The sequence below is a fragment of the Orcinus orca genome, chromosome 10 (assembly GCF_937001465.1).
Source record: "Orcinus orca chromosome 10, mOrcOrc1.1, whole genome shotgun sequence".
NCBI lineage: Eukaryota > Metazoa > Chordata > Mammalia > Artiodactyla > Delphinidae > Orcinus > Orcinus orca.
Window position 1 is genome coordinate 4184821 of NC_064568.1, and position 18649 is coordinate 4203469.

General features: G+C 42.8%; 1 protein-coding gene across 6 annotated transcripts in view; it reads left to right on the top strand.

Annotated features, from left to right (window-relative positions):
* Positions 1–8130: 8130 nt before the first annotated feature.
* Positions 8131–18649, top strand: part of TMCC1 (transmembrane and coiled-coil domain family 1) — a 221069-nt gene continuing 210550 nt past the window's right edge. For all 6 annotated transcript variants that reach the window (XR_007479719.1, XM_049716022.1, XM_033414093.2 and 3 more), the window contains exon 1: positions 8131–8250. The gene's annotated coding sequence lies outside the window, so the exon portion shown is untranslated. The remainder of the gene's footprint in view (positions 8251–18649) is intronic.

Genomic DNA, 18649 nt, shown 5'->3' on the forward strand with positions numbered 1-18649 from the left:
TAAAGCCTGGGATGTATGTGTTTGTGAAGTAAATAAATGGTGTTGAGTGAGGGCGAGATTGGGGAGTGTGGGCAGGTTACAGAGGCTCCTGTAAGTCCCACTGGAGACCCACCCAAGGCCCTAAGCAAAGGGGAGTGAAGGCAGGTGCATGGGTTTTGAGGGCAGATGGGAGGACATTCCTGGTCTCCAGAGAGGTATCTGCAGGAGTGAGGGGCTCTCCCCATGCCCCTGAACCCCATCATGTGTCCCAGCCTTGCTCGTACTGCTGAGAGTAGAGGGAGAAAAAAAAAAAAAAAAGGTGTTTAGCTTTTTCTCAAACTCTTTCCTTCCCTTTGGTGGCATTGTCAGGTCAGGCAGAGGTCATTCCATTTTTGTTTTTCTCTAATATGCTTCCAGCCCAGTGACAGGGGCACAGAGGCCTAAAAATACTGTGAGCCACCAGGTTGGATCACATCAGCCTCTGGCCGCCAGGCTGCCCGGCCTCTGCTCGGCGTTCCGTGTGGGCTTCACTCACTGGCATCTCTGGGGCACCCACTCCCCACTCTGACACTGGGGAGTGGAATTTGGAGAGACAGAGCCTGAGATCTGGGGCTCAGGGGTGGGGGTCTCCTAAAGAGGGGCTGAGGCCCAGCCGATGGCCTCGGGATCCAGGGATGGACAGTGTCTCCAAGGTCATCTTGGCCAGCCTTCCCCTTTGTAGAGTTGGAAACGATGAGTCCCCAAAAGGGGAGGCTTTGTGGCTTTCTGAGCTGCCTGCACTGCCTTCCCCCCCGCCGCCCCGCCCTGCCTTTTCCCAACTTTATTCAAAGCTGTTATCTCCCACAAAAGCTTCTAAGGATCCTGAGAAGAAAAGTCCACGGGCTGGGCTGCACTGCGAGTTCAAAGTCCTGGCTCCAGTCTCCCAGGAGAGGTGGGCCCTCACTTGTCACCTGCTTCTGGGCCTCAGTTCCTTCAGGTGTAGGAGTGAGGGGTGAGGCCCTGTGGGATTCTGCAAAGATGTGAGGGAAGTTGGCAGGAAAGCTGGGGTGGGGGGTCCCTGGGAACCATCCCCACTTCACCTGAAGCTCTTCTTCTTTCACCTATTTTCTGTCCTAGGAATCATAAGGTTTCATCTGAAAAAGGGTTCTGCTACTAAAATAGAGAGGTTTCAAGGGTGTGAAGGTTTTTTCTGGCTCCCGTGGTCTGTGGTTAGCTTCAGCTGCTGTCACACCCAAGTTACACCCCTCAATCCATCTGCCCTAAACACCTTGCAGCTCCCCCAGCCTGTCTCATCCCAGGCTTTTGCACATAACCCCTGCTATCCTCCACCTCTTCACCAGGTCACTTGGCAAACCTCAGCCCATCCTTTAAGTCACAACTCAGGCACCATCTCCTCCTGGAAGCCTTCCAGTCCTGTCCCAGACCTGCCTAAAGGCCTCCTTGGGGCTGCCACAAATTACAAGGTAACTCCTATCACAGCACTTATAGTACCTTTGTAATTGCCTCTACATTTGTTTATCATCAGGGAATACCTGAGTTTAAATTCCAGTTCTGCCACTTCCCAGCTGTGTGACCCTGAGCAAGTGACCTAACCTCTCTGTGCTTCAGTTTCTGCATCTCTAAAATAGTATCAGCAACACAAAATGCTTGCTATGTGCCAGTCCCTGTCTTATGTGCTTTATTTAATCCATGCAACATCCCTATAAGATTGGTATGAAAACCTTTTATTTTAAACAAATGAGAAAACTGGGAATTCCCTGGTGGTCCAGTGGTTAGGACTTGGCACTTTCACTGCCGGGGCCCTGGCGGGGTTCTATTCCTGGTCAGGGAACTAAGATCCTGCAAGCCATGCGACATGGTCAAAAAAAACAAAGAGAGAAAGAAAACTGAGGCCCAAGGTCACACAGCTTGTAAGTGGCAGGGTCAGTGTTCAAAATCATGCAGCCCAACAGCAGAGGGATTCTACTGCCTCTCAGAAGCTACATCAGCAGATATTGTGAGGGTGATATGAGTAAATAAATAAAGCTGGGGCTTCCCTGGTGGCGCAGTGGTTGAGAGTCCGCCTGCCGATGCAGGGGACACGGGTTCATGCCCCGGTCCGGGAAGATCCCACATGCCGCGGAGCGGCTGGGCCCGTGAGCCATGGCTGCTGAGCCTGCGCGTCCGGAGCCTGTGCTCCGCAACGGAAGAGACCACAACAGTGAGAGGCCCGCGTACAGCAAAAAAAACAAAAACAAAAAAATAAATAAAGCTGTTTGGCACCTAGTAGGTACTCAATAAGTGCTCAGTATTTATGTTTTCCAGTGTCCCCTTCTCTGTCAGTTTACACTTGGGGATTTAAACTTGGGGATTTAAAATAGGAACCAGACATATTTTTACAGTTATTTTTCTTACTGTGCTCGCCTGTTTACTGTCATAGAATCATTACATGTCAGTGCTGGATAGGACATATGAAATAATGGGAATAATCATAATAGCTAGCACTTTTTGAATACTTACTATGTGTCACTGTGCTAATGTATTTTTTTAAATAGATTTTATTTTTTGACACAGTTTTAGGTTCACAGCAAAATTAAGGAGAAGTTACAGAGATTTCCCACATATTCCCTGCCCACCCCCAACCTCCACCGTATCAACATCCCCCACCAGAGTGGTACATTTGTTACAACCGATAAACCTGTATTGACACATCATTATCACCCAAAGTCCATAGTTCATGTTAGGGTTCACTCTTGGGGTTGTACAATCTATGCGTTTTGACAAATGTATAATGACGTGTATCCACCATTATAGTGTAATATAAAGTATTTTCACTACCCTAAAGATCCTCTGTGCCCTGCAGATTCAGCTCCTTCTCCCCCTTCCCCCAGCAACCACTGATCCTTTTACTGTCTCCATGGTTTTGCCTTTTTCAGAACGTCATATGGTTGGAATCATACAATGTATAGCCTTTTCAGGTTGGCTTCTTTCACTTAGTAATAAGCATTTAAGGTTCCTCCATGTCTTTTCAAGGCTTGACAGTTCATTCGTTTCGAACACTGAAAAATATTCCATTGTCTTGATGTACTACAGTTTATTTACCCATTCACTTACTGAAGGACATCTTAGTCGCTTCCAAGGTTTGGCAGTTAAGAGTAAAGCTGCTATAAATATCTGTATGCAGTTTGTTTCATGAACGTAAATTTTCATCTCCTTTGGGTAAATACCAAGGAGCACAATTATTGGATTGTTTGGTAAGAGTATGTTTAGGTTTGTAAAAAACCACCAAACTTCTTCCAAAGTGGCTGTATCATTTTGCATGCCCACCAGCGATAAAAAGGGAGCTCTTGCTGCTTCACATCCTCAAGAGTGGTACTGTCAGTGTTACAGATTCTGGCCATTCTAATAGGTGTGTAGTGGTATCTCATTGTTTTAATTTGCATTTCCCTAATGACAGATGATGTGGAACATCTTTTCATATGCTTATTTGCCACCTGTATATTTTCTTTGATGAGGTGTCTGTTTGGATCTTCTGCTCATTTTTTAATCAGTTGTTCATTTTCTTATTGTTGAGTTGTAAGAGTTCTTTGTATATTTTGGGTATGTCTTTTGCAAATATTTTCTCCCAGTCTGTGGCTTGTTTTCTCACTTTCCTGACTGTGTCTTTCACAGATCAGAAGTTTTTAATTTTAATGAAGTTCCGTTTATCAATTATTTCTTTCATGGTGCTATGGTCTGAAGGTTTGTGTTCCCTCAAAATGCAACCCCTAAAGATGATGATATTAGGAGGTGGGGCCTGTAAGAGGTTTTTAAATCCCTCAGGAGTGGGATTAGTACCTCATAAAAGAGGCTCCAGGGAGATTTCTCAGCCCCTTCTACCATGTGAGGATACAAGATGTCTGAAACCCAGAAGATGGTTCTCACCTAACAATGCCAGCACTACAACCTTGGACTTCCAGCTTCCAGATCTGGGAGAAATAAATTTCTGCTGTTTACAAGCTAACCAGTCTGTGGTACATTGTTATAGCAGGCTGAATGGACTAAGACATATAGGTCATGCTTTTGTGTTGTATCTAAAAACTTATCACAATACCCAGGGTTGTCTAGATTTTCTCCTATGTTATCTTCTAGGAGTTTCAAGTTTTGTCTTTTATACTTAGGCCTATGATACATTTTGAGTTCATTTCTGTGAAGGCTATAAAGTCTGTATTTAGATTCATTTTTCGCATATGAATGTCCAGTTGTCCCAGAACCATTTGTTGAAAAGATTGCTTTTCTCCATTGCGTTGAATTTGCTCTTTTGTCAAAGAAAAGTTGATTATATTTATATGGATCTATTTCTGGGTTCTGTATTCTGTTCCATTCATCTATTTGTCCATTCTTTCACCAATACCACTCCATCTTAATTACTGTAGCTTTATAGTGAGGCTTAAAGTCAGATAGTGTCTGTTCTCTAAGCTCTTCTTCAATATTGTGTTGACTCTTCTGGGTTTTTGTCTCTCTGTATAAACTTTAAAATTTATTTATTTATTTATTTATTTTTGGCTGCATTGGGTCTTCGTTGCTGTGCGTGCGCTTTCTCTAGTTGCATCAAGCAGGGGTTACTCTTCGTTGCAGCGTGCGGGCCTCTCATTGCTGTGGCTTCTCTTGCTGCGGAGCCTGGGCTCTAGGCACGCGGGCTTCAGTAGCTGTGGCACACAGGCTCAGTAGTTGTGACTCGCAGGCTCTAGAGCACAGGCTCAGTAGTTGTGGCGCATGGGCTTAGTTGCTCTGCGGCATGTGGGATCTTCCTGGACCAGGGATTGAACCCGTGTCCCCTGCATTGGCAGGAGGATTCTTAACCACTACGCCACCAGGGAGGTCCCTTTCTGTGCTTTAATGTGAATACTTTCTGCTGCATGTCTTTTAGTTCACTAATCCTCTGTTCTTCTGTTTCTAACCTGCTATAAATCCCATCAAATGAATTCTTTTTTAACAATAACTTCATTAGGGTATACTATATATGCAATAACCACTGTGCCACCAGGGAGGTCCCACTACTCTCTTTTTGAGAAACAGCCTTTGGCTTGCTACAGAGCCTTAACAGAGACTGAACTCTTAACCATGAGCCATCAAGTTACCATGTGACTGGAGCTGCCCATCACGAATGACCTGGGTGTTGTCTGATCCACAAGCTATAAAGTTGTGCATGCCCAGCTGCGCTCCATTTTCAGTGAAGTGGCATGTATGAGACTGGGCTTGAATGAGCACACATAAGGCACAAGTAAGTTGTGTGAAGAAGTGGCCCACATGCCCACGGCCACTGCTCCTGCTGCACTGTCTTCTCTCTCTCAGCCCACACCTACAGTCTCATGGGGCATCCTCTATGACCAGCAGACTGGGGAAGAGAAAATTCAGTCGTGGTTTACAGCCTGGTTTACACAGGTCCCGTACAATATGCAGGCTCGGTGAAAACAGACTGCTGCAGCGCTGCAGCCCCTTTCTGGGATACTCTTGAAGAGTAACAGTGAAGGAATAGCCTACCTTTTGGCAAAACCTCAAGCAGTGCACCTGGTTGCTCATTTTGCCTGGAAGGAGAAATGGCCAGAAGCTCTGCTAGTCTAGAGGTCTTAGTTCCAAAGGGAAAAATGTTTCCATTAGGAGACACAAAAATGTTTGTTAAATTGGAAGTTGAGGTTGTCATTTGGTCTTTTGGGGAATCTCATGCTTCTCAATCAACAGGCAAAGATTTGATTGCTGCTGCACAACGGAGATGTATTAATAATACAGTTAACTTTATAGCACAGTACTAAGTTACAGGATGTCAAAAGCAGAAAGGGAATATCACCCAAGAAGTTTGCATCCTCTTTTGTTTTTTAATTTATTTACTTTTGGCTGTGTTGGGTCTTCGTTGCTGCGTGCAGGCTTTCTCTAGTTGCAGCAAGAGCAGGTGCTGCTCTTCATTGCGTTGTGCGGGCTTCTCATTGCAGTGGCATCTCTTGCTGCAGAGCACGGGCTCTAGCTGTGCAGGCTTCAGTAGTTGTGGCATGAGAGCTCAGTAGTTGTGGCTTGTGGGCTCTAGAGCACAGGCTCAGTAGTTGTGGCACACGGGCTTAGTTGCTCCATGGCATGTGGGACCTTCCGGGACCAGGGCTCGAACCTGTGTCCCCTGCATTGGCAGGCGGAGTTTTAACCACTGCACCACCAGGAAAGTGCTGCATCCTCTTTTGTGGAAAGTGTTATATGTGTTTTGGTTGTATGCAGGTTAATTGTGTCATGTTAGGTGGAAGTATGACTTTGTTATTATCTTTATTTGGAGCTTAAGTATAGTTAAGGATATGTGTAGGAATGTGGTTGCTGGGTCATCAATCTTTTTAATTCTAGCTACTGTAATGAGGGTGTAGAGGCATCTCCTTGTGGTTTTAGTTTGCAAATCCCTGGATGACAAAAGATACTGAACGTCTTTTTGTTGCTTATTGGCCACTTAAAGAAAATATTTATTTATTTAGGCTGCGCCGGGTCTTAGTTGCAGCATGCGGGATCTTCACTGCGGCACGTGGGCTTCTTAGTTGCGGCATGTGGACTCTTACTTGCGGCATGCATGTTGGATCTAGTTCCCCGACCAGGATCAAACCCAGGTCCCCTGCATTGGGAGCTTGGAGTCTTACCCACTGGACCACCAGGGAAGTCCCTTACTTGCCATTTTTATATCTTCTTCAGTGAAGTGTTTATTAAAATCTTTTGCCCATTGTTTTTTGGGTTGTCTTACTATTCACTTATAAGAGTTCTTTATATATTCTGGATTCAAGTTTTTTGTCAAATATATTGTACTCCAAATCCCCCCTGCCATCTATGGCTTGCCTTTTCATTTTCTTTATGGTGTCTTTCAAAGAACAAAAGTTTAAAATTTTGATTAAGTTCAACTTATGAATCATTTCTTTTATGGTTCATGCTTTCTGTGTCCTAAGAAATCTTTGCCTATGTCATAATCACAAAGACTTTTTTCTGTATGTTTTTATCTAGAAATTTACTTAATAGTTTTAGCTTTTACATTTATCATCCATTCTGAGTTACTTTCCTCAACGGCCTTCTTCAAGAGCTCCTGAGATCTAGAGATACATCCCCACCAACCTCAAATCTAACAGTCAACCTTGCCACCTCCTTGGCCTCAATCTTAATCAATCTATCAAGTCCTGTCCATTAACTCCCTAAAAAGGACTCTTCTCTACCACCAGTCTACCTTGCTTTGACTGTTAAGGCAGCCTCCTAACTGGTCCCCTGCCCCGACTCACACTCCACTCCACATTCAGGGGCCCATTCCGGCCACGCCAAGCTCTCATCCCCTGGACATAATTAAGTCCCTCCAAGTCAGCCTTCAGATTCCAGCTGGAAAATCCTTGCCTGAATCAATCTCCTTCCTTCCTCCCCCTAATACAGGCTCTCTTAGCACCATGCACCTCTCAGAAGAGATTTTACTATTTGCAAATTTTAATTTTTTTGTGATCCTCCCTTTAACGTTTTCCTTCTCCACGGGTTCTAACTTCATGACTCTTTATCCCCACGTTGTACTTCCAGTAACTCATACAGGGCCTAGCACACGGAAGGAGCCTCAATACATAAGCGATGAACGAATAAATGAATTAGGAAAATGCAGTAATAAAGGGGTAGGCTGATAGCTGCTTGTGTTCCCTTGAGTGGTAAAGGCGGACGTGAAATAGTAATAAGCCCCTGCCAGCAGCGGCCGAAAACCTGCTGGATCCGAGGAGGAAAGAAGGCCTTACGATTGAAGGTAAGCAGAACAGGTGAGGGACCCGGAGCATTGGTCAGAAATCCGCTCACACCTGAGCTGCCGTGGCCCTTCGCTCTCAGAAATCGGGGCCAGGCCAGAGGAACTCGGTTCCCAGAGCTTTAGGCGGTGAAGAGCTAACCTGCAGCGAAACAGCCCAGGCCCCCGGCACCGCGTGGGTGGGCGGGGCCACGTCTTTCGGGGCCGTGCCCCCCCTGCAGCGTGCGCGCGCCCGCCGCCGCCTCGCGCGTGCGTCGCCTGCCGGGGGCGGAGGTTGTGGGTGGTGGCGGCGGGCGCGCGCGCTCTCGCCTCCTCGCGCCGGTTCGCGCTCCCGTGCTGGGACTGAGGAGGCTGTGGCGACCGCGGCGGCTGCGGAGGCGGCGGCTGAGGCGGCGCGGGGGGAGGGCCGGGAGGGGGGTGGTTGTGGGGGGATGGACCGGGCTCGGCGGCCGCAGCGGCAGGAGCCGGTGCTTGAGCGCGAGCGACGGCGCTGGCGGAGACGCCGGCTGCTCCTCCCCTCCCCGCCGGTGAGTGAGTGCCCCCGCCTCCGACGCTGGCGGCGGCCGCGGCCCCTCAACGGCCCCTGTGGCCCGGGAGGGGAGAGTTGTGAGGGGAGCGTGGCCGGGCGGCGCCGCCGACGCGGCCCGGGCCTCCCGCTCGCGGCCTGGGGCGGGTGGGACCCTTGGTCGCCACCGTTCGGGGCTGAAGCCCTGGGCCTAGGGCTCGACCCCCAGCATCCCTCCGGGCCTCTTTCCTCTCCTGGCCCGTTCCGCTGTCATTTTGACCCTGGGGTTTCTCTCCCCTCCCCTTCGCCTCGCCCCCTTCCCAGCACCCCATCCAGGGCCGCGGGGAGGGAGGGACGTGTGAGGAGGTGGGCCGAGGCCCGAAGGACTGTCTGGAAGCTGGCTCTAGGGGGTCGGGGATCCTACGAGCCCTCGCTTGCCCTGGCGTCCCTAGAAGTTGGCCACTGGGGCTTAGCCGTTGCCACCTGAAAGCAGTTTTGCACCTTTTGTTTTGATTTTGAACTTGTCGTTTGAGGGGAGGAGGGAGCCGGCAGTTCTGGGAACGGGGGGAATTGGTGGTGCGCGGTGGCATGCGAGTCTGGGCTGGGTCCCAGGTGCCTTTTATTAACCCTTTTAGGAAGGGAAGAGGGGCTCAGTGAGTTGCACCTTCTCTAAAGGGCCAGAGATCCATTTATAGCTTGCAGACCCCAGCTTTTTCAGCTTAAGCAAAGGTATGTGTAGTGTTTGTCCAGGGGTTGGTTTGGTTCATCGCTAACATTGATGGTGAACATCCCCCAGGTGAATCTGCAGTAGTTTCTTGAAGCAGCCCACTTAAACTGTTGGCTGATTTCCCCCCTCTTCTTTGGTGACACTTTACACATTAGTCTTGGTAGATCTTAGCCAGTGCTTTTGCAGGCTGCCTTTTCATCCTGACTTGTCATAGAGGAAAGGAAGATGAACACACACTTGTCTTAATCCAAAATGGTTGCTGTTAAGTCTGACATACTTATCAGAGGTACCTGTACCATAAGCATCTCTATGAAAGGTCTGAATTCCTAAATTAAAAAGCAGGTAGCTGCTTTAGAATAAAGCAAAACTTTGATTTGTTTATGCCGTCTGACCAGTATCTTACATTTGGCAGTTATTGACTAAACCAAATCCTTGTCTTTGAAGTACCTGTGTATGGAAATTGTTGCAAAGCCTGGAAGGAGAGAACCTTATGAAAATGTTAATGTGTTAATGACAAGATTCCTCCAGGAGGTAGATACATTTTTTTCTCCACTTGTATTGGAAGAGTGAGACTCAGATTATGAGTTGGTGGTAGTTTTACTAGTGTGTAACAAATGATGCTTATGGGTGGGATTTTAATGCAACAATACCTTGTCCTCTACCGACAGAGTTGACTTGTATTTTTTTTTGAAATCACACACCCACTCTCTGGCTAGTATAGAAAGATTATAAAGCTGCTTCTGGTCTGTGGGCGGTAACCTTTTAATTTCTGAAGAGTTTTCAGCTGCTTACAGAATAGATTGATGATCAGCAGCATAGGAAGGATTCAGATATTACAAATTCATTAGCACGTGATCTAGATCTATTAAAATTATGAGTACTTATTAAGATTTGGCATGGTGTGGCTGCTGTGTACCAGGTATAGGAAATGAGATTTCTCAGAGTATTTGCATCTTATGATAAACAGAAGCACAGTCAGCTGACAGTGTTGTGACACCTTACAGTAGTTGAGAGAATCTTTTATGAGCACAAAAAACCTGTACAATTTAATGAAGAAACCCAATAACCTGGACTAATTGATGACCACCATTACTTTAAACTCTTTGCTCCCCTCTACTGGAATATTTCCCCTTTTCTTTTGCCTGTCATATATGTACAAAACCTATAATGGCTGAAGGCTTAAGTTTGAACTCCTCAGAGTGGTATTTATGGATCACTCATTAATTTATCAGTCAAGTATTTGTTGAGCCCTTATTTTGTTCCAGGATTTTTTTCTAGGTAAGTACTGAGCAACAGTGGGGGGCAGAGTCCCTGCCCTCATGGAGCTTTATTCTGTGTGTGTGAGAATGAGGATAGCAAATAAGCAAATAGAGATAATTTCAGGTAATGCTACAAATTAGTGATTAGCAAACTTTTTCTGTAAAAGACCAGAAACTAAATATTTTAGGCTTTATGGGCCATACAGTCTCTGTTGCAGCTACTCAACTGTCTTGTTTTAGTGCAAAAGCAGCCACCGGCAGTACAGTACATGAACGAGTGTGTCTGTGTTCTCATTAAACTTTGGACGTTGAAATTTTAATTTCATACAATTTTCCCGTGTCACAAAACGTTTGAATTCTGCTTTTTGATTTTTTTCAACCATTTAAAAATGTAAAAACCATTCTTAGCTCATAGGCCATACAAAAACATGGGGCAAGCTGGATTTGGCCTGTGATCTGGCCCTTTAAAGAAAAAGTTTGCTGACTCCTAATGTGAACCATGAAGAAAATAAAACAAGCTGATGTGACAAGTGAGTGACTGGTGGGGGTGGTGGGGAGGCCTCAAAGAGGAGAAGATATTTGAGCTGTGGCCTAAGAGATGGAAGAGCTTTCCTGGCAGATGAAATAGCAAATACAGGCATCTGCTGATGGAAATGAGCTTCTGTGTTTCCCCAGCATTGGGCTTTTCCACATACCATGTCATTCTTGCCTTGGTGTCTTTCTTCATTTTGTTGTTCTCAGCTAGATTGCCCACCTGTCAGGTTTTAAAAGTCTCCCCATTATAGAATCTAAGATTTGGAAGAGATTTTAGCTTCTTACCCAATTGCTCTCTTCTCAAATGTTCTCAGTGATTTTTCAGCCTCTGTTTGAACACCCTTGATGACAGAAAATTCATTACTTTGAGGTAGCCCGTGCCATTTTTAGATAGCTCTAATTGTTGTTAGAATGTTCTTCTTCATGTTGCAGTAGGAGTCAGCCTCTCTACCTCCTTTCCCTGATGCTGCCTTACAGTGCCCATGGAATAAGCCTGAGATGGGGCTGCACCTCATCCACAGGATTTGGCTCTAAAGTCAGTGCTTAAGACAAAAATTACATAAGATGAAAACTGTATTTGAAAATCCCTTAAATTGTTTAAAAAGCGCAGTGTGCATGTTTTTGCATTTATAATTATTTAGTTCTTAAGCATTTTACAGACCGAGAGCCACTAAGCTTGACTGAAGGAAGGAGCAAGAGGGAGAAAATTATGTAGATATGTAGGCCTTCAAAAAAATTTTGCCTTTTAAGAGCTATCAAATGCTTATCAGAGAGTGGGGGATGGTGGAGAATTTTAATGTGTTCCTGCTTTCTTGCAGGATTAATTTTACTGTATTTGTACATTGAGGCTGTTAATGTATAAATACAAAACATTAATAAATGTTTATCGCTATGTTATGAATATTAAATGAGATAATATGTATGGAAGCACCTGGCACATGGTAAGTGGTCAATAAATGTTTGCAGGATTTGAATCGAAGTTTCTGCTTCATTGGGCTCACATGCACACTGTCCTCTGAAAGTTGTAGAGAAGAACTTGGCCACCTGCTTCCTGTCTTTCCAAATTGGCATTTCCTGTTGTGGCTCTGTAGAGCAGCTGTCACTCTCTTTGTCCTTGAGTGTTGGTCACATTTTACCAGAGGTCAGCTAGTAAGTTAAATGGGCATATGATGTAACTCTGTTAGTTCTGTTACATGACCCTTGAAGTATTTGAACACTGCTCTTATGCCTCTTATTTAAGTCTTCACTTTTCAGGGCTAAATACTTTCATTTCTTTTAGTTTTTCCTTGCTTCTTCACCCTTCTGTGTCTTGTAAGTGTACCAATTTATCATCGTTCTTTTTTACTTTGGTACCCTGAAGTACATTTTAAGGTACAAACTTAAGTTTTACCTCCTTGATGAAGTTTTCCCTTACACTTGTAGACCTTCTCCATATTCCTAAATACTTATATCTGTATTTCTCAATTTAATATTTTCTTACTTTTGTATTTTATACTTCTTTCATGAGCATGTATCTTACCTCACAATGAGACAACAAGCTTCTTGAGGGCCAAGACCATGTATAAATGTTTACAACTTTATAAAAATAAACTTTAAAAATAAATGTTTTAGGGGCTTCCCTGGTGGCGCAGTGGTTGAGAGTCCGCCTGCTGATGCAGGGGACACGGGTTCGTCCCCCGGTCCGGGAGGATCCCACATGCCGCGGAGCGGCTGGGCCCGTGAGCCATGGCCGCTGAGCCTGCGCGTCCGGAGCCTGTGCTCCCCAACGGGAGAGGCCACAACAGTGAGAGGCCCGCGTACCGCAAAAAAAATTAAAAAATAATAAATGTTTTATTTAGAGCAGTGTTAGATTTAGTGAATTATTGTAGAGATAGTACAGAGAGTGCCTGTCTTTCCCACACCCAATTATTAACATCTTACATTAATGTGTTACATATGTCACAATTAATCAATATTGATGCATTGTTACTAAGTCTATACTTTATTCAGAGTTCCACAGTTTTTTCTTTAATGTCCTTTTTTGTGTTCCAGGATCCCATTCAGCATGCCACATTACATTTAATAGTCATGTCTCCTTAGCTTCTCTTGGTTGAGGCAATATATCAGACTTTCCTTGTTTTTAATGACCTTGGCAATTTTGAAGATAACTGATCAGGTATTTTTGTAAAATGTCTTTCAATTGGACATTTGTGTGATGTTTTTCTAATGGTTAGACTGATGTAATATGATTTTGGAAGGAAGACCACAGAGGTAAAGTGCCATTCTCATCACATATCAAGAGTACATATGACTTATCAGTGTTACTGTTAACCTTCATCACTTAACTTCTGCTAGTGTTTGTTTTCTCCACTGTAAAGCTACCCTTTTGTGCCTCCCTTTCTATACTATACTCTGGAAGAAAGTCACTATGCATAGCCCACACTTGGTGAGTGATGAGTTATGCTCTACCTCCTTAAAGGTAGAGTATCTACATAAATATCATTGCTCAAATTGTCCAGCTTTGGCCACTGGGAGCCCTTTCAGTTGGCTCCTGTATCCCTCCCCTTTGTGTGTGAATACTTTCTTTTTGGCAACATAAAATGCTTCAGGCTCATCTTTTATATGTCATTCCTCAGTCGTACAGTCATTTTTCTAAGGAGCTCTAGTTCCTTGTGTTGGAAAATGGTATTTGAAACCAAGATTTGGGTGCTAGATGTGCTGGTTGCTACCAGAGTGTTGTTGCTTCTAGGCAGTCTGAGTGACAGAGCAAGGAGATGGGTGTATATATTAAGCTGTGTATATACACATATCTATAAATATTTCTGTATGTAGCCATTTATCTATTAAGCTAAACATGAATTCATACTGATATTTCCAACGCTAATTCCTTACCACATGGATCATTGTAACCTCTTCCACTCCACCAATGAGAAACCTGGCTCCCACCCTCTGGCATCCATTTACTTAATTCTTCAGTTCCAGTATTCATGTGAAGTGGTTTGAGAATTGTTAATCTGTCCCCCTGTGGGAAAACACTTTATCAACTAGAGTACAGTGCTTATGGATAGTTCCTTTTGCCTTTAGACTGATAGACTCCACTTATTTCCATCATTACTTAGGGGTCAGCACCTTATTCCTCCACCCCCAAATGAGGTTGTTTCATATGTGTAATAGATTTAGATTGTTTTATTGCATTCTACATTCCATGCTGAGATCTCTTTATCTCTCAAATGATTGTTTCAAAATTTGCACACATTAAGGTTTATTCTTTGTGCTTTAAAGTTCTATGGGTTTTGACAAACTTTTAATATCTTATATTCAGCATTACAGTGTCATATAGAGTAGTTTCAGTGCTCTAAAAAACTTGTGCCTCACCTATTTAACTCCCCCCTCACCAGCCCCTGACAACCAGTGATCCGTGTACTGTCTCTATTCTTTTCTAGAATGTCAGTATATTAAATTTTTAAAAAGTGTTTTTGAAAGATTTTTATGAACACAGCATTTGGTTAAGTAGTGAGAGATACAGGTACTAAATAACTAACACTTAGAAAATACTTCTTTTTTCCTACTGAGGTAAAATTCACATAACATAAAATTCATCATTTTCACCATTTAAAATGTGTGGTTCAGAGGCTTTTAGTACATTCACAATGTTGTGCAGCCACCACCACCACCACTGTCTAGATCCAGAATATTTTCATCATCCCAAAATGAAACCTCGTATCCGTTAAGCAGTTCCTTTCCTCATCCTCTGGCAATCACTAGTCTGATTTTTGTCCCTATTGGTTTGTCTGTTCTGTACATTTCATTTAAATGAAATCATATAACATATGGCCTTTTGTTTCTGGCTTCTTTTACTTTTTTAAAAATTTATTTATCTTTACTATTTATTTTTTGTTGGCTGCGTTGGGTCTTCGTTCCTGTGCACGGGCTCCTCATGGCGGTGGCTTCTCTTGCTGCAGAGCGCGGGCTCTAGACGCGCGGGCTCTAGAGCTCAGGCTCAGTAGTTGTGGTGCACGGGCTTAGTTGCACCGCGGCATGTGGGATCTTCCCGGACCGGGGATCAAACCCATGTCCCCTGCATTGGCAGACGGATTCTTAACCACTGCGCCAACAGGGAAGCCCTCTTTTACTTAATGTTTTTAAGGTTCATCTATGTTGTAGCGTGTTTCAGTACTTAATGTCTTTCTTATGGCTGAATAATAATTCATTGTATGGATAGATCACATTTTGTTGAATCATTCATCAGTGATGGACATTTGCATTGTTTTCACTTTTTGGCAATTATGAATAATGCTGTTATGAACATTCGTGTATAAGTTTTTGTTTGAACATAGTTTTAAATTCTCTTGGGTTTATAACTAATAATATTTCTTTTGATAAATTTTATTTTTATATTAGGAGGACAGTTACCTGTTGGCTTACTTGGAGTAAAGTGCTGAAAGAATGCTACTTTCTCTTGGCATGATATTCATTATGAAATCACATAATTTTCCTTTTGTCTTTACAGAGTAAAGAATGTTGGTCCAGATAGGGTAACAGCAGTAGCTTTCCCCTAGAATTCTGTTAGAGGAATATCCTGAATTATGCTGTGTACCATTTAGTCTTTCTGAGAGTGAGATTCACTCACTGTGAAGTTGGATTATAAGAGCTGCCTGTGGTCTCAAGGAATCTGAGTGTATGAATTGTGTTTAACATTTTGTATTCAGAGGGATAGTAGGCAAGATTCCCATTTTGTAGTCTGTTTGGCATCAGTGATTTTACAGAGGTTTTATTCTTACTAACCACATTCCCTCTGAGGTTTGGACTATAATAGAGTGGCATTAAATATTAGTGTTTTCTTTTTCCTATTTCAGCACCCAACCCTGAAGCTTTGTTTTGCTGTTACTGCTTTGACACCTTTGCTTTGATAAATTCATTTTCCTCAAGAAGACTTGGCAAATGTTTTCTTCTTTTGCCAATTTGGGGTAACCTGACCAATTTATTAAAAGCTAATATTGTTTTTCAGACTTCTTGGAAGCAAGGAACATTCTTTGCTGTCTTTGTAGCTTCTAAGTGACTCTGGGGTTCCCTGGAGATGATGGAAAATAGATAAATTATATATTAACTGCCATCATACTTTATTCCAGGGAACTGTCTGTAGGCAGGCCCTTTAAAAGGGTTTGTGTAATAGAACACTGGACTGGAACCAGGAATATTTTAATTTCACTTCTCTAAGAGACTCACTATTACTGGACAAATAACTTGTACCTTGGGGTTTCTTTTTATAAAAAAGATAATATTGACTCTGTAATTTACAGAAATGTGTGATGGGAAATGAGTTTGGTTAATCAAGGTACTTTATTTTGGGAGACAGGCATTTTGGAAGATACGTGTATTATGATATGTGTATCTTGTTAGTGTTAACCCTAACCCTTTATTTTAATAATGTAGGTGAATCTGGTATCTCATTGTAATTAAAGCCTTTGTCAAGTACTGTATGTGTATTCTATTTACCATTTCCAGTGCTCTTCATTTTTCTTTGTAGTTATAGACTTCTACCTGGTACATTTTCCTTCTGAAAGACGGACTTCTTTTAACATTTCTTGTGGTGCAGATTTGCTGGCAATGAATCCTTTCATGGATTTTTGTATGTCTGAAGAAGTCTTTAATTTGCCTTGATTTATAGAGGCTGTTTTCGCTGGATATAGAATTCTTGGCTGGCAGTCTTTTTGTTTGTTTGTTTTTTGTTTCAGTACTTTAGAGATGTTGCTTCACTGTCTTCTGGCCTGCATTCTTTCCAATAAGAAGTTGGCTGTCATTCTTGTCTTTATCCCTGTGTACATAATGTGCGATTGTTTTCTTCTGGCTACCTTTCATTTTTCTTTCAATTTTTAAAAATTCTGGTATAACATAAAATTACCATAACATAAAATTTACCATGTTAATCATCTTAAGTACTGTTCAGTGGTATTAAGTACATTTATATCATTTTGTGAACATTACAGCCATCTATCTCCAGAACGCTTTTCATCTTGCAGAACTGAAATGCTATACCTATTAAACAATAACTCCCCATTCCCCCCTCCCTCCAGCCCCTGGCAACTGCCAATCTACTTTCTGTCTTTATGATTTTGAGTACTCTTAGTACTTCATATAAGTGGAATCATATAGTATTTGTCCTTTTGTGACTGGCTTGTTTCATTTAGCATAATGTCAAAGTTCATGCATGTTATAGCATATGTTGGAATTTCCTTCCTTTTTTAAGACCAAATAATATTCCATTGTAGGTATACACCACATTTAGCTTATCCATTCATCTGTTGTTTTCACTTGGGTTGTTTTGTTTGTTTGTTTTGTTTTCACTTGGGTTGTTCTTTGTTTTGTTTTCACTTGGCTTGTTTTTATGTTTTAGCTATTGTGCTTCATGCTGCTGTGAACAGAGAGGTACAGATACCTATTTCAGATCTTGCTTTTAATTCTCTTGAGTTTATACCCAGAAGTGGAATTGCTGGATCATATGGTAATGCTGTGTTTAAATTTTGAAGAATTGCCATACTGTTTTCCATAGCGGCTGTGGAAAGGTGGAATGTTTTATGTTCCCACCAACAGTGCATAAGGGTCCCAGTTTCTCCACATCCTTGCCAACATTGTTATTTTCTGTTTTTGTTTGTTTGGTTTGTTTTGGGATAGTAGCCATCCTAATGAGTATGAGGTGGTATCTCATTGTGGTTTTGATTTGTGTTTTCTTTTTTTTCTTTTTTTTTTTTTTGCGGTATGCAGGCCTCTCACCATTGTGGCCTCTCCCGTTGCGGAGCACAGGCTCTGGGCGCGCAGGCCCAGCGGCCATGGCTCACGGGCCTCGCCGCTCCACGGCATGTGGGACCTTCCCAGACCTGGGCACGAACCCGTGTCCCCTGCATCGGCAGGCGGACTTTCAACCACTGCGCCACCAGGGAACCCCTGATTTGTGTTTTCTTGATAAGTTATGTTGAGCATCATTCATGTGCTAATTGGCCATTCATATATTTTTGGATAAATGTCTTTTTCAAGTCCTTTGCCCATTTTGAATTGGATTTTTTTTTATGATCATTGATTTGTAGGTGTTCTTTCTATATTCTGGATATTAATTACTTATCAGATATATGATTTTCAAATGTTTTCTCCCATTTTGTATTCCTCTACCTGCTTTTAAGATTTTTTCCTCTGTATCTCTGATTTTAAGCATTTTGACTTTGGTTATTCCTTGTTGGAATTTTCATTTTCTTCATGTTTCTTGTACTTGGTGTTTATTGAGCTTCTTGGCTCTGTGGGTATATGGTCTTCATCAAATTTGGCAAATTTTTGTATATTATTTTTTCAAACTTCCTCCACTCCCATACACACCCAAGATTCTAATTATACGTATATTATTAGGTTCCTTGAGTTTGTCCCATAGGTCACTGATGCTCTGCTCTTTTTCTTCTTCTTGTATTCCAGGTTTCATTTTGGATAGTTGCTGTTGTTATGTCTTTACATTCACTAATCCTTTCTAATGCATTGTCCCTATCTTCTGTTAATGCCATTCAATGTACAGTTGACCCTTGAGCAGTGCAGGAGTTAATCCACATATAATTTATAGTTGGCCCTCTGTATCTAAGGTTCCTGTGCATCCTTGGATTTGACCAGCCGTGAACTGCGTAGTACTGTAATATTTACCATCAAAAAATATCCATGTATGAGTGGACCTGTACAGTTGAAATCCATGTTGGTCAAGGGTCAGTTGTATTTCATTTCCGCCTTCTATATATTCTATAATTTGTAGTGTGATAGAAATGTGGTGATATGGCAGGTATTAGGAAACACTACCTTAATTTGCCGCCAAAATATAACAAATTCTGTAAGATACCTAACAGGGGTACACAAAATCACCCTATGTGTTAAATTAACTTTAATGTCCCTCA